The sequence below is a fragment of the Chroicocephalus ridibundus genome, chromosome 3 (assembly GCF_963924245.1).
Source record: "Chroicocephalus ridibundus chromosome 3, bChrRid1.1, whole genome shotgun sequence".
Taxonomy (NCBI): Eukaryota; Metazoa; Chordata; class Aves; order Charadriiformes; family Laridae; genus Chroicocephalus; species Chroicocephalus ridibundus.
In genome coordinates this window covers 14,755,031-14,771,020 of record NC_086286.1, presented here as the reverse complement: position 1 = coordinate 14,771,020, position 15,990 = coordinate 14,755,031, and the positions used below count along the sequence as shown (strand labels likewise).

The window sequence follows — 15,990 nt, the reverse complement described above, 5'->3', positions numbered from 1 at the left end:
CATCCCTAGTGAAAACAAGGGTACGATGGAAAACATTTTGATTGAAATAACTGTTTTTCAGGCTCAAGTTTTGCTTAATTCTACTTTTTTTTTTTTTTTTTTTTACTCCTCCCCCCTCTCCCAAAATAGAAGAGATCAATGACAAAAAGAAGCATTTTCTCACCATACCAGGCTTACCGAGCCTGAGTCGTCTCCGGTCATTTCTTTTTCCTGTTACTACTGCTTCGGTAGTGTGGCTCCCTGCACTACAGATGTGGAGCTAGGACCTGTACCTGGAAAAGATGCACAAATTTACAAACTTAAAGCCTGCCACAGACCAATCTGTTACGGATCAGCAGTTTCCCAATGTTTACCTGTCCACTCAGCTGCAACTGCCGCAGTATCTCTTTCCAGGAGGAAGATGAACGCTGAGGCAGGTGAAGCATTGTGGCAGCAGGATTGCCTTCCTGGCACCTACACAGACAGCTGGCTTTGGCTCAGATCCTAAAGGTCTACATCAACATCAATTCCCAGGTTTTGAAAGATGTGCTTTTTCAAACATAGCTGCAAAAAAAGACGTTTTGAAAAAGCCCTGTCTTGCCTCACCGTAGAAAATCCTAGAAGCTACCAAGTTTAATTTAGGGTATGTTTGCAATTTTTATTTGAATTGCTCATAAACCCTCCCGCTATAAGAGGGTGGACAAATGGTCCCGTTGCATTTTATACAAACCACTTCCAACACGATTTGGCAACTGTCGCAACTCTGCCACTCCATCTAAACACTGCCACATTTTTTGGAAGTTTTTCATCCAAATTCAGTAGTACAGCAAGAACTTGCCTCCAATTATAATACAGAGCAGCTCCCCCAGGGTGTAGATAATACGCGTAATCACCGCAGTCTCTGCCTATTCAAGTTAACACTTCTTAACAACAGATGTAATCTTCAGTGAAACCAAGCTTTTACAAATTGCTGTTAATATGAATCACGCTTAACTTGTCTAAGTATCTCTTGTAAAGAGCTTATGTTTTCCCTAGAGGTATTTAAATTAGGAATTCTTAACCACTAATTGAATATGAACTTGGATAACTGAGCAGGTCATCGTCGCTTCTGAAATGGAGGCTGAAGGACTAAGCTGCCCAGACTAGGTGAGGCGAACATGTCTGACTTAAGTTGTATAAAAACTTCACGACATGGTAAAGGTTTGAGGGGCACTGTTTTAATGGGTCTTGGGGGTGAGGAGTATCAACTGATGCTTTCAGACTTCGCCCAACAGCTCAAGTTGGGACGTCACTGCCACAAAACGAGTTGGGTCACTGCATTCATTTTGATTGCTCGGGCATGTGACAAATTAGGAAGGACTTCAATTCAGGAGCTTGTCTACTTTTAAAAAAAAAAAAATGCACTAAGTATATGCTACATTCAAGCATCATTTAGACAATAAAACAATATGACAAAAGAAAGGGATTTACAAATTTCCTGTTGCACAAGTTTTCAGAGCAGAGCAGGCTCATTGCTTTTAGGCCACCAGATCGTTGTTGCATACCAGTGCAGGTATTGAATTTGGTCTAATATTTCAGAAGTCCTCCAAAGCAACACACCTTTACATCTCCTACGGATTTTGCCGACAGTTCAAAACTGTACTTTAGTATTTTTATACAATTATAATTGTTCAAAGTCATTTTTTGCACCGTTAATTGCATTCTATTTTGGTGAAGTAAATTTAGAAATATACATATTTAACCTGACATAATGCTGCCAGAAAAATAATTAATCGGCAAATGTACGTTTGAAACAAAAGCTGTGAGTACATTTATCCTGTTAGGTATGAACATTGCCATAATGGGTCTAATGGAGGGTGGGGAAATTGGGCAGCAAGTAAGAGAAGTCACACAAAGCATCACCAATCCCATAAATGCAGAAAAAGTAAAGATAACAAGCATGATATTAACTTAAAACTCATAATGTTTCTATTTTTTTTAATGTTAAATGATAATTTTGCTGCGAAAGCAAGTTTTTCCTCTTTGAACTCAGGGAAAACTGTGAATGCACACTGGGTATACTGAGGCCATGCTTCCGGCTGGAGGTGGACTTTCAGCACAGTATAATTCAGTTTCCATTCAATTCAAACTAAAACCAACCCTGTTCCCCCCATCACCACCAGTTTTCCTCAATACAGAAACTCGATTTTTTTTTCAGATACATTTAAGTTTTATCTTCCTGTAACACAATATGTGAGATACACCTGCATGGTAATTGCGGATTTTCTGGATATCTTCTTGTTATCTCCACCTGAAGGGCAAGATACTATAATCAAGAATGGTAGATACAGTATACAGTATTTCCTCATGTATAAGCAGTGATGATAAGAGGTGGAAGACCGCACACAGGCTATACATGTGGTTGCTTCACAAACCCTTCCCGAAAGGTGACTTTCTGACACCTGTGACTGATAGAAAAGGGTAGGTTTGGCAGAGGGATAATTACTGGAGTTCAAAGATACAGAAGGTAATGAACACGGAGGATACGAAGGTTGTGAACACGGCAAGCAGGGCTCGTTGTTTCAGCCACAGCCTCTTGCAAAGATAAGCTCTCACAGGTGAAAAAGAGGTAGCTTCTGCGAAGGGCTTGGATAGCCTGTGCCAGGTCACAGTGGCTTTCTGAGGTGCGCTCTGTTCAACCAACTTCATTACAAAATGGGCAAAAACGATTCACCTTGCAAGAAGTGGAGTAAAAAGCAAAATAAAAGGCAACAAAGAAGGAGATCTGTTCTCAGAAGTAATATCTCTGCTTTTAAAGTTGTTTTGTTCTCCTTTGGCCTTGTCTAATACAAAACCTGAGAAATGCAAATGCTTCCAGCATGCTTGCTTGAAGGGAAAATGCTTTGGCAACAGAAGGTCTGTCCCAATGCCCTGGCTGTTCAGGACTGTCCCTGGCTCAGGATCCCTCTCTGCTGGCACCTTAAGTCTTCTGTCTCAGTCAGCAGTAGGAGCTGGGCAGCCCAGAGAGAAAATTGTTTTGGGAAACTGAATAAAGCCTGAAGGAGGGGCCAGGTGAGAGCTGAGAGCTCACAGTGTCCCCAGGCCTCGTGTCCAGTGTGGGATGCCCCCAAGACCTAGACCCAACAAGGCCATGAGGGACTGGCCAGACAGCTCCAGGGAACCAGTCAGGCTTTCTGTCTGGCAGACAAGAGGCAAGACAAAAAATACATTTGGGTTTTATGAACTTTTCTACCAAAAATATAAACTAGTATTAGAAAGACTGACCTCTCCTCTGTGTTGCAGAACTTGACGTGAAACACACAAACTTGTCAACAGATTTATGCATAACATGCGTACCCATCTCCAGAGGAAGACAGTCATGAAGGACAGCACACATGTCCAATGGCTTTGCAAAGGTGTAGCAAAAGGAGAAGGGGAGAAAACCCTAATTTCTCCAGTTTCCTCACAGGAGTCACTTGCTTCTTTATCTCCCCAGCGGTTAGTCAAAAAACTAGAGTTGTTTTTTTTTTTTCCCCTGATGCATGCAGATTCCTATGATGCAACTTCTTCTCCTTACCTTCATGGAAAAGGAGATAACAAGACACTGTGGCAACTTTTTTTTTAACCCAAATATAGCTGTAACCAAAAAATATTTTGGTACTGACTTCCCTCTTGTTGGCAGCTAAAAAATCACAAAGTTTCCAGAAACTGGGGGGAAAAGGGAAATCTGCAATGTTTTCTATAAGAAGAAAATCCACCTTCAAGGCACCTGTAATTAAAACAGCAGAACATAGTCCTCCCATATTTGGTAACCTTCCAGACACACAGAACTGCACAAGGTAGCAATTTTCAGTGAGCAAAAAGTTTGCTGACTCTGCATAACTCAGTCATACACCTTCTTGAATGCTGTTTCCAGCCACCCTGTCTATTAACAAACTATTTACTACAGGCCTGACTTAATTCTGCTTGGTACTAAGCTTGCCCGACACATTCCATTTTAAACACGTTTTCAGCTGCTAATGGCTTTGCCAAACTTCCGTGTTCTACGCCATTGTCTGCGTCAAGTTCATTGGCTCTGTAGAATACAGAATATAAACATGACACACCATGCACCCACAGAGTTTTGCCCAGATTAGAAGAAATTGCAAATGATGAATTGAAAAAATTCCAGTTTTCCATGTCATGCTTTGATGCGGGCATCTGAAATATGGCAGGTGGCAGTTATCATGTTAAAGATGTACTCATTGCGTTGTTGCAAAAATCTGTACCACATCAACCATCTTAAGAGCTTTTGTACGTTTTCCCTTACCATACTATGAACACACTTATTCTTAGGAAAATTATTATTATAATATTTTTATTATATTTTTTATACATATATAAAAATATATATATAAGATTAATAATATAAACTGTAAGTATAATAACTATACTTACAGTTTAGCACCTCAAGTCCCGGAAATGGGCTACTGCAACTTAGCCTGCATGCACTCATTTGGCAGGGGAGATTTTGTCTTGTGCTCTTCTGCTTAGATTTTTGCTGGACTGGGGCAGTGGAGGACAACAGGGAAATCCCAGTGTCAGCAGTAATAAAATAGATGGGCAGGGGCTGATACTGGGGACACAGGGAACGGTTTGGGAAGTGAAGCCTTATGACTGACAACTGGGAAGAGAGAGAAACCAGGAGAGTGGAGGAGGGGTGCAACAAGTTGTTAAGTGGCCGTCGAGACAAACTGGGAAAGAGATGGAAAACAGGAATGAGCAGGATAGCTGGAAGCAAATGAGTGGCGGATAAATGGAAGTGAGGAAAAAGAGGGAGCCCAGGAGAGAGGGTCTGCTTGGTAGGACTGAGAATGAAGGCGTGGGCACACTTGCAGTAAGTTTCAGATGGGTCTCCCACAGCACAGACATCCTCTAATGAGCTGCGTGCAAGCCACGAACGGACAGAGACAAAACTAGAAAAAAAAATAGGATTGAATTGTGCATTACAATTACACTACAGCTATCGGTTACACAGAAGGTGATACGGCCAAGAGGCTGGAGCTGGGGTACAATGCACACAGCTTCTTGGTAGTAGCTGCTTCCTGGCCCTGGTGTCTGAGATAGAGGGGCGGAAGCTTGGTTTTGCCACCCAGTTCTCCCCACATGTGGCCAGACACTTACGTTAGATGGATTCCTGTTGAAAGCACTTGCATTTTGGAGGCTTCTGTGTTGCTCAAATGCTGGAGGTGGATTATAAAGAGGGAAGGACTAGTTAGAATCTCTTGAGGTGTGGGAAGAAGGAAGTTGCTAAGAGAAGAGACTAATTTGAGTTCCTAAATGTCTCATTACTTGCTCATGCATATTCCTAGTCCAAGGTTGAGAAAGAAATCACTGCATATCCAGCCCTGACAGCAACTTAAAACCTGGATTCTTCATTATTTCTTTCCTTCTCAGTGAGGAGGCAGATCATACAAGATTTTTAAGTTGGGGCTTTGTTACTTCGGCTGTGGCTTGAACTATACACGCACACATTGGGAAAGATGCTCCTGCATGTGCTCACGTTTTTTGGTTATGGATGCACAGGAGTAAGCAGGTTCTCTTTATGTTGTTATCCTCTCTGGACAAAAGAGCACAGCTAAAAACTGTCAGAGCCTCGAGTGCAATCATTTAGTACTTAGACAGCATATCTGAAAGAATATGGTAAATAGGGAAAGAGAAAAGACATTACTTGCTCCAAAGAAATAACATTCTTCATTTCCCTCCCACCTCTCCCTCAGCCATCCACTTCATGGAGCGAGTAAGTAAAAAATGATGATCCAGAGGGTAATGGCTGGCTAAGAGAGGCTCCTAGGTCCACTGCAGGCATGCTATGGTTCAAACCATAGCTCTTGCTCAGCGCTGACGACCGAAACCTCATCTTTGTAAAATATGTCCTGGCTGTGGAGTTCTCTGCTCTAATTATTCTGCATGTGTCTCTTCTCACAGCCTGGAACAGGCTTTCTAAAGGCTGAGACCACTGGAACAAGGAAGATTTATGGAGCCAGTCAACGCCGGTTGCATTCTGCAGAACCTTGCATAAGAACCAAAAGACTCTTCCGAATCTTAGAGGAGGGAAGTTTCCCTCTGCTTCGAGGATTACTCACTTCCTGGTGCACTGAAGTTGAAGGATTAAGTAACTTTTCCCAAATATAGAATGTATCATACCCAATCACACACACACACACTGCTGCCTTCTTAAGTGAAGCATCTGAGGAGGAAAATGAGATTACAAATTTAGGAGTATAATGAGATCAAGTTAAATTCACACCATTTCCCCGCCTAGGCACAATCTATGTCATTAGAAAGGATTAATTTTTTTGTTGCATTTTCTAATCTCATTATACCTTTTGTCACAAGAATGACTTATCAGAATGTCTATACTTAATGCTATACATTTTGTGAATTATTATGTTATGCTGTAACACAGTACCTTCACTTGACTTTTCCAGTGTTCTGTATTTTCATTAGCTGATAACCACTCACTCATGCCATACCACTCAGCACAGCTATAAATAGAAAGACCAGCCAACCAAATCACACAATATTGAAAAGGTCAAAGTAGTACACTACATTATTGTAATTTAGAGAATACTGTTCACAAAGTATTAAAACTTTGACGCCTTATTTATGTGACAATGGAAGTAATGAAAATAGAAGGCATTGCGAAATGATCACATTATTACCAGAAATAATTGGGAGATTGAGGCATTGCAAACGCCTCAACATTATTATCTTTATAGCCTAATATAAATTCATGTTATTCTTTAGGTATTGTACGTTTTATGCTAAGTTTCTGTGTCTCTCACCAGAAAGACAATGGTCTGTTCACTACTTCGTTTGATGTTTTTTAAATACAAATATTTAAGAAGGTCTTAGGGAGGACTCTCTTGAGTATTTTTTCAATCATGGCCCTCTTTTAGCTAACTTGTGAAGAAATTTAGACAGAGTGAAAATCAAGCTAAGGATTATTATTGCTGACTCCTTTTCCCCACTAAGAGAATTACGGCCTTGCTCTCAAAGTCTATGGAAAGGACCTGTTTGAGCTCAGTGGCTGTGCCACCGTACCCGGTCACGCAAAAGTACTTGTAGAGTGACTGTGAGCATAGGCTGTTCTGCAACGCATCCTCCGTCCTGTTGCCTCTACAGACATCCGTGTCTGGATAGCAAAATGTATGCGTCCTGAAAACTGCATGGTCACCCACCTCTTTCCCCACACCCCAGGATTCCCAAGAGATCAGGTACATGCTGCAGAACACCTGCAAATCAGCAGTTACCTCCACAGGCCCAGGTTCACTCAGTTGTCAGGTGCCTGGTGTGCTCCCTGCATCACTGATCCTGGTACCCAATGCTGTTTGATGTTGCAAAAGTCTCTGGCTATCTGAAAGTTAGACCCTGTGCCAAGTCATCTCCTGGCATGCAATTTTACCCAAAGAACATGAAGTACAGCTGTGCTCTTCAAGACTAGAAGAGCTGTCCCAGAGAAAGCTGCCATGGCCCACATCAGATAATACTCACTTTTGCTTTACAGAGCCAAAGTGGATGTTTTTAAGATTGTCTGCAGAGCACAAAAAAAAAAAACAAACAACAAAGGAACAATGTTAAAGGGTCAAGGAGAGAGGGAATCACCTCGGCTTTTTGAGATAGCTGCAGGAGAACTGGGCTTAGTACATAGCCCATAATGAACTCTCCAATATGCTTGAGACCCTGAACCCTGAGCGAGTTCAGGCATCCACAATCCAACAGGCTGTGGAAGATGTACTGGAAGCTGCCCTGCTTTTTCCCAGTATAGACCGCTGATCTGGGGCAATCTGTATCTAGGTAACATGTTTGATTAGATCCCGATATTATGGAGTTTTGTAGGTTTGGGGAGTCAATAATAATGACATTTCAGGGGATTTAATTCATGGAACTGTAATTAACGTAATGGTTAACTGAGAAGTAAGCTCAGCTAATACTAAACCAATAGTAATCGGTGACCTAATTTCTATCTTATGAGCCTCATTATCTTCTATGAAAAATACCCATTTTCCCATGAGTAAGGGGAATATGCCAGGGTAACTCTTTTTGAGGACTATTCAAGATTTCCAGCTTGAAATGCCACTGTTGCAATAATGCATTGCAGGATTTCCCGATGCCAGGCTGGAGCTGATCTGGCATCTCTCTCCCTCTCCCACTGAGTCCCTGTTAGGAGAACAGAGAGGCTGAATTACAGCAAAGCTGCAGGGCCTGCAGGCAGTATAGCTGAATAGCCACATTCAGCCAGCTGATGCTAGTTAGGTGCTTATATGGCAAAAAGAGCCTATATCTTCTATTTTTCATGCATGAGATTTGACATTTGCTTTTGGGTTTGGTTGTTGCTTTTTTTTTTTCCTGGGGGAGCTTTTTGGTGGGTTGGTTATTTGTTTGGTGCCAATTGCGATTTTTTTTTATTGTTGTTTTTTTTTTAGAAAAGCACCTGATGAAACCCTGTTTAAAGCCTTGTCTACATAAAAATGGTGTCCTAGTAGAAGCTATGAAGGCTCCTCCTCTGACGGTTGCACCTCCAATATGGATGCTATTATTCCAATACCAAGGTTGTGCACACCATTAACCTGTTTACTAAGGAAGTAATTATACTCTACCTGTGTAACACAATTTTCACTCTAGCTAGAAAACTAGCTCTTACAACTGACTAAATGTCTACAGGTAAGACGAGCAAGTAATTTCCCAGGAGGGAGACTAAAAAAAAAAAAAAACCACCAAAAAACCCCCCACCAAACTCCAACAAAACAGGCTTCATCTTTGTCAGCAAAGGTTACCCAGGAGAGAGCGAGCGAGGGAGACGTGAGGTAGCGCATCTCCCGGCTGATCTGTGCCTCCTGCAGACTCCCACCCCGAGCTGGTGCCTTGGCACCGTGCTGGTGAGGCTCTGGGCCCTCTGGCAGAGCAGGTGGCCGTGGGCGGCGTGCTCCACCGTCCTCCCACTCCCAACAGATTTGCTGGTGCTGGGGGCGTAGAAAGCGAGCTCCACCTGAACAAACTGAACCCCTTCACTTTTGGGACGATGGCTGGAGGGATGGAGAGAGCGCCTTATGGAATTTTGATTTGAATTTTATAACATATGGAAATTGGTCTGCGAGAAAAGTGAGAAATATTTAGAAACAGTTGGAAAGGCTGTCATTGAAATTTATCCTGGCTATGTCTAAACATGGAAAAGGACAACAGAAACCAACATTAACTTAAGAAAAATGTAAAGAGAACTGACTATGCAACAAGCAGAAGGCTTATTTCTTTTTAAGTATAAACAATCTGGTGAGGAGGAAGAAAGACAGAACTATAAAAATAAGCCAAGACAAGTAAAAAATAATGAGGGTAAAAAAAATAATAATACTCTGCATCACTTTGCAGAGATTTTTTGCTTCTACAGCAGTCTCCAAATATAACTTTCTTAAGAGAGAAACCAGACAAAATATTTCTGTTCCAAAATATCACAGTCGAGAATGGTATAAGAGGAAGGTGTACCGAGGGAAGGGGATAACCTTCAGCTATGGTCAAGCTTTTTAGACTTGAGAGTCTAAATTGGAGACTTGGGAGACTAATCTTTCTAGCCTCCTTACGCAGTCAATGGAAAGAGACGCGAGCCTCCACAGGGCAATTCAATACCCCTAAATGCAGGTGGCGTGGATGCTTTATTTGCAGTAAGGATAAAGACTATAACAAATCACAAAACATGGGTTATTTTCTTCAAGCTCTGACTGTTTGGAGGCCTGGGCTGAATTACAGATGGAACAAACCTCGCTGCCTTCAGGGGAAGTTAAGGTAATGGGTGTGAGGACACAGCACCTTTGTTTGATCCTTCTCCCTTTTTTCTGTTCATTAAGTGCAGCATTGTGCACCAAACCCCTGCCTTCCCACTCATTCTCTTTGTGGGTTTTTTTCCTTCCCTCAGCTCTGTAATGTTTCTTTTCACTCCAGTGCCACGGGCAGTCACAGGCAAAGGGAGCTCACAGGCTGCAAGCTTGCAGAAGTGCCGAGCACCCCCTGCTTAGTCCACAGATTTCTCTCCCCGCTGCTGTTTTCTACTGGTGGAGAGGCCCCAGCCATAGGGAGCAACCCTTTATCCAGAACAATAACTCCTTTACACTTGCAATTGAGGTGTCCTTTGTGCAGCAAGACTCTAATACCAAGGTAGACATTTTTTTCCCAGAGAACTTGTAAAAAGGCCGTATTACAAAGACAGTGGATAAATTAGTGTGGATTAGTGTGGAGGCAGCCTAAGAAAATATTTGAAATACAAAGATTAGCAATGACTATAATCAAGGGTAAGGACAGAAATAGAGAATGTAATTGCTTCTAATTTGAACACCAAGCATTTACCTGCTTTTCATAGATGCCAAATAGGCAAGATTATCGAGATTTTCAAATGAGTTTATCTATGAACAGTTGGCTGAGTGAATTGACAGAAAAAGTAATATAAGACGTTGAACGTATAGCATACTTTAGAAACACAATGACAGGGAATTCTGTTATTACTGTATAAAGTTATTGAATCTAACAGTATAAATTCAATGCAAAGCCTGAGTCACTTTTCAACAATTGTTCTTTGGAGAGGCAGAGCAACCTAAAGAAGTTCAATTTTAAAAGTATGTATGCATATAAATTCCAGAAAAATCATAAGATTCTTCTGTTTTCCTTTCTTCCCACATTGTATCTGAGATCACCAATCTCTCCTCCCTTTGTTTCACTTTTCCCTTTAGGACTCTGGCAGAGCTGCAGTTTGGCTTAGGAGGCCAACTCATTGCATTTACTCGCTCTAAGTCTATTATCTAATAACTTTTCATTGTACAACTACTTAGAAACAACTAAACAGAAAAATCAATATGTTTTGCTCACATTCCCAGAAGTATATAAGCAATCATTTACTTAACTTACACCTATGAATATCAGTGGATAACTTATTTTCAGATCCAAACTTTCAAATCCGGTGGTTACTCATAATCCTTTCTGACAGAAGACAGGAACCACATCACATGCTGTACTTTGCCACCTGCTTCAATACAGCATTCCTCTAAATGATTGCAAGCAGTGTGCAAAGACAGTTTATTTTTGGTAGAAATTTCTCAATAAAACTTCAATATTGCTTACGAATTTCTGCAAAAATAAACTGAAAAATTTGAATTAATAACATATTGACTTGCTGATAATATTTGGCAGGTTTTAGGGATTTATGAAAAAAAATACAAATAGGAAAAGCTGAAATATTCATTGACTAATGCACGCTTTGTAGTGTATTACATCAGTCTCTCAAATCTTCCTGACTCATAACAAAGCCAGCACATCCAGTGTTGAAGAAATGTGGTTGGTATTGCTTGGGCTTCATTGCACACGTGCTCAAGTGCCATCCTAAGTTAGGCTATTCCATGACATACAAGAAAAATGTACCTGACATAGCAGGAAGACACCAAATTTGGACTGATAACGCAGCACATTTGTATAACAGAGTATGAACATGAGCAAAACTATGCCAGGCTAGAGCTGACAAAGGAGAAAAAGGAAAAGATGCAAACCAAGTTAAGATACAAGTGAAGCTCTTCGTGGCCGAGGCAAATGCACCCAATGATTACTACTATCATTTTTCAATTTGTTCAGATGATAGGTGATTTTTAAATAATCTCATACTGTATCCCATCACCCCTTCATACTGTATCCCATCACCCCTTCATACTGTATCCCATCACCCATCCTTCCCATCACTCCCTGCCTCCTCTTGCTAGCTTTCTCTCATCATATCTTTTGTTTCTTAAGGTCAGTTGTGAGACATCTTCCTACATGCATGAGTAAGACCACATGAATGCTGCGCACTAAAAGATGAAACAATAATGTTTTTTTTATAAATGTCTCAACCAACTGCCACCAGGAAGAGAAGAGAGAGTGCTCTTCTACTTTGCAAGTAAGGATTCCTGGCGAGGTGACATATTTTTCTGTTTCTTCAGGTTAAATGTACTTGTTATTTACATGAAATCCATCTGCTACAACATCCTACATGCCCAATAGGACCATACAGTTAAAACACATTAAAAACACATTAATGTGTCTTTCCATACTGTGACGTGTTAATAGTGCAAAAAGCTATTAGGACCAGGCTGTCAGGCATACACAATAGATGAATTGCTGGGTCAGCATGAACATACTCTGCACCAAAATCATAAAAGAATACCATTAACATATAGCAATACAAGTAGACATAAAAAAAGATGATCAACATTTAACCCTAGTTTTCAGCCTTTCCCAATTTTTTTTGCCCTTTCAGCAACTACATTCTTTGCTGTTAACAACAGCAAGCCAGGCTAAAAACACCACCTGTGAATTAGTGTCCCATTTTTTCAAGTGCCTGAAAGGGAGATAGAACCATCTACAGGAGCAGACATATTCAATGCACAAGAAAAACCTGGTTTTCCCTGTAAAAATCAGGTAGTTGCCAAAGTTAGCTTTGTTCTCATTAGCACGATTATCTACTTGAGCACATATGTAGAAGGTTACAGTGCATGACTGGTGTGCACTCTGAGGGAAATATATAATTATTTTGATTTTTCTATATTCAGAAGCAAACAGAATAAAAAAGTTTTAAAAATCTGGACTTTCCTGCCCCACTCAAGCAAATCTTCCATACGGTGAGATTTTGTGTTATTTGGCCTTTGCTCCAGTAAAATTATTTTTTATGGAAGAAGAATGACACTGTCCATGTAGAAAAATGAAAAATAAAGAGCACTGTTAGGAGCTTGGCAACAATATGTACAGATATGTTTCCTTTTAATGGCATATACATATTAACTCTACTAGTGATACACGCATATCTTAGAAGGTATGACTATAGTTTCCTCTTGGCTCTGCTATCAAAGTTTATAACGTTTATATGTTCCTAAAAAATATACATAGGGAAGTGAAAGGTTTTCTTGAGCGGATGAGAGGTTCCTTTGCAAGTTATCTTTGTCCACTTGTCTAAAAGCTATATAAAAACTGGTTCAGTATGTGCTTGAATCTTTCATACTTGTTTTGCTGAATCCCTGTTACTGCATGTTTAACTGCACATCTTCTAGCTGTTGTCATCTGCACACCCTCCAAATTGCAGGATGCTGCAGGACGTATCATGCTTGCTGATGTACTTTTCGTGAAGGCAATTCTTACGATCAGCTGGCCAACACACGAAGCTACATTTGACCACAGGGCATAGAATGAGGGAACTGTGACAAAGGAACAAAACATTTCCTACATACAGTTCTGTGGAGAAAGGAAAAGAAGCACCAAACCCCGCATCTCTATCAAAACATAATGAAAAGAAAAATAAATCCTTTCTAAAGGCCTGAGGTTAAAAAGCACCGAGTTCCAAAATCCCAGAGGCCAATGGAAACTGAAAGCATTTGGCAGCTATTTGGACTGGTCCTATTACTTCAATACACTATTCAAATCAGCATTGCTCTCTTACCAGTTTCAGCATATATTTTCTAGCACCCAGAAGAAATCAGTGCTAACTGCAACAATAGTGTTTGGGGGATGGCAGTAGTAACCACTACTAACAGCTAAATGCAAATCAGAGACAATCTTCAGAGTCCGTTTAGCACACCGTTTCCACATGCAGCTTGATAAAGATGGAAAACGATTGAGTCTGTTGCAACATACTCCACAAAAACTACAAAAGGGAATTTAAGACAGTAACAGGTAAACAGATGATGCAGGAAACACCTGAATTTAGACAGACAATATTGAGTTAAGAGTTCAGATCTCCCTGTTCAGTCTTCAGAGCTCAGGCTCTGGCTCTGCTGAACTACCAGGCTTTGTCTTTTGCTGTGAGAGGGGAACATCACTAAAGGCAACAGACAACTGCAAAGAAAAAGTCAGAATTACAAATTCACACCAAGACCCAGCGTCTAAAATGTTTTGTGTATTTCAAAACAGTCTGGGGCCCATTTACAGTGATTTTTAATGGGGCTAGAACACCTGCTCCCTTGACAGAAAACACTAACAATGCATGCTACAAATACAGCAGTAGTTCACAAATAACCTAGTAATACTTAATTAAAGTACCTACATAAAATAAAAGAATGTCTCTGCGATATGCATTTAAGCAGTTACTAAAGGACTCATCTGTTCAGAAAACACAACTGATCTATTAGCATAGGCTTATTTTATGTTTTTTTTCCAGCAGTCACAATTCAGGGCATACCCAACCGCATCTTTCCAAAACACTCTACTAGGTACCGTCCCTCTAAGCTTTCTGAAAATCTGCCCGGGACCCTCCATTCAAAATTTAAGAGGCTTTTGTTAGGCACTGCCTTACTCTTCAATGTGTAGGATTTATGTATCCACTCATAACAATATCCTATTTTCTTATGTAGTATGCCCACTGTGAAGGCCAGTTCTGGAAGTTCCCCATTTATTAAATCATCAACAAGCTTTATACAAGGTTCCCAAGGAGAACAATAATGAATCTAGGAACAAGAGCGTGCATTTAATATTTCTCATTGTATGACAATGATTTATCAGTTCATCCTCAAAAAAATACAACAAAAGAACCTGAAGACAAAGGTCAGGAAGGTGCTAACATATTTGGGCAACAGAAATACTAATTTGTTATCTTTAGAGGGGGGGAAAAGAGCCTTACACAATACACATGGTGTCACTGTATGCAATCACAGGGAATTAACAGTGGGAGAAAAGGAAGAAGCAATTAAATGGTCTTTCCATCTAGGCTAGAGGAAAAAGCAGGTTTAAAGTAGCCACTATAGTCGTAAGAACAGGGAGGATGTATCTCTATGAACTCCCCAACCTGTGCTGTTCTGGGCAAGCTGTGGTCACCACAAGAGGTTCTGAAAGGCTGAAGGGGATTCACTACTGTTGCATACAGTCATAATAACACAAAGGTGTTAAATCTCTGTGTGAAACTTTCCAACCCATTGTTGGGAACATGTTTGTATGTATCTAATCTTCTCTAATCTTCAAATGTTATAATAAAGCTGACTCTTCAGCAAAATAACAAAACAAGACATTTACTTTTCTGAGTGCAGGACAGTTAATAAAACCAAGGAGCTGGACCACTGCATTGGTGCTACCATGGCAGATAGTTAACGAAGAAATAAAAGCTGTTGTGCTGCTCCAGGGCAACAGAGAAGTATCCCTGCTAATCTTCACAGAGCGATTGCAAATGGTAGGAAAGCAGCCTGTGCTGAAGAAGCACCACCCATTGACTGAGACATCTCAGGTTTGGGCAGACAACTGGACAGTGGCAAGAAGGTATGAAAAAAAGTCCGAGATGCTCCTCTTCCTAGTGTTACTACTACTATTAATGCTATGATTTAAAACTTTCCCTATTCGTACATTTTCTGTGTTTTTAATTGGCTCCTTCAAGTGAGCTACAACACCGCTGAAAAGCCCCCCTGACATCCCAGCTCCAACCTGTGCCTGCCATGGCATCTCGAACTCAGTTCTCCTTTACTACTGACTACAGAATTATTCTCCCAGCACTGCCGCTCGTCGCAGATGTCTTTGTTTAACTTGAATATTCCTTAGCATCTGCCAGCATTTTCCCTAGATAAATTCCTAATAAATACACTTTACTTCTCTAAGCCTCATCAGCTATTGCTCTAAATGCATCCCTTCAAAAGAAAAAAATATCTCCACCTGCCTTTAATATGTGTATCAATAAAAGGAGGATTAGAAATCAGCACTCCTAGACTCTGTTGAACAAACTTCTTTCTGCCTCAGTTTATTCAACCGTAAAATGGCTATAATATTTATTACAATATCTCATAGAATAGTTAAGAAGCTTAACGTTATTAATTCAATACTACTGATTATGACTTGCTACAGGGAATATATAAACATTTCCATGCAAAGTCGATATATATATTTCTAAGATTTATAGTTTATGGTTTGTAGTCATTAGAATAACATTATTTGCAAGGTTAATACCCCAGTCCTATGGCGTGGAAAGTAGTATCTGCATTATAGTCAAGATTATATTTTCATTTGCTAGTT

At 40.5% G+C, this 15,990-nt stretch overlaps 1 long non-coding RNA gene across 1 annotated transcript; it reads right to left on the bottom strand.

Moving 5' to 3' along the window:
• Positions 1-170: 170 nt before the first annotated feature.
• LOC134513784 (uncharacterized) lies at positions 171-5,677 on the bottom strand. The gene is made up of 3 exons (XR_010070507.1): positions 5,122-5,677; positions 354-543; positions 171-272 (listed from the first exon to the last, which is right to left on the bottom strand). It is a non-coding gene; the product is annotated as an uncharacterized LOC134513784 (long non-coding RNA).
• Positions 5,678-15,990: the final 10,313 nt, after the last annotated feature.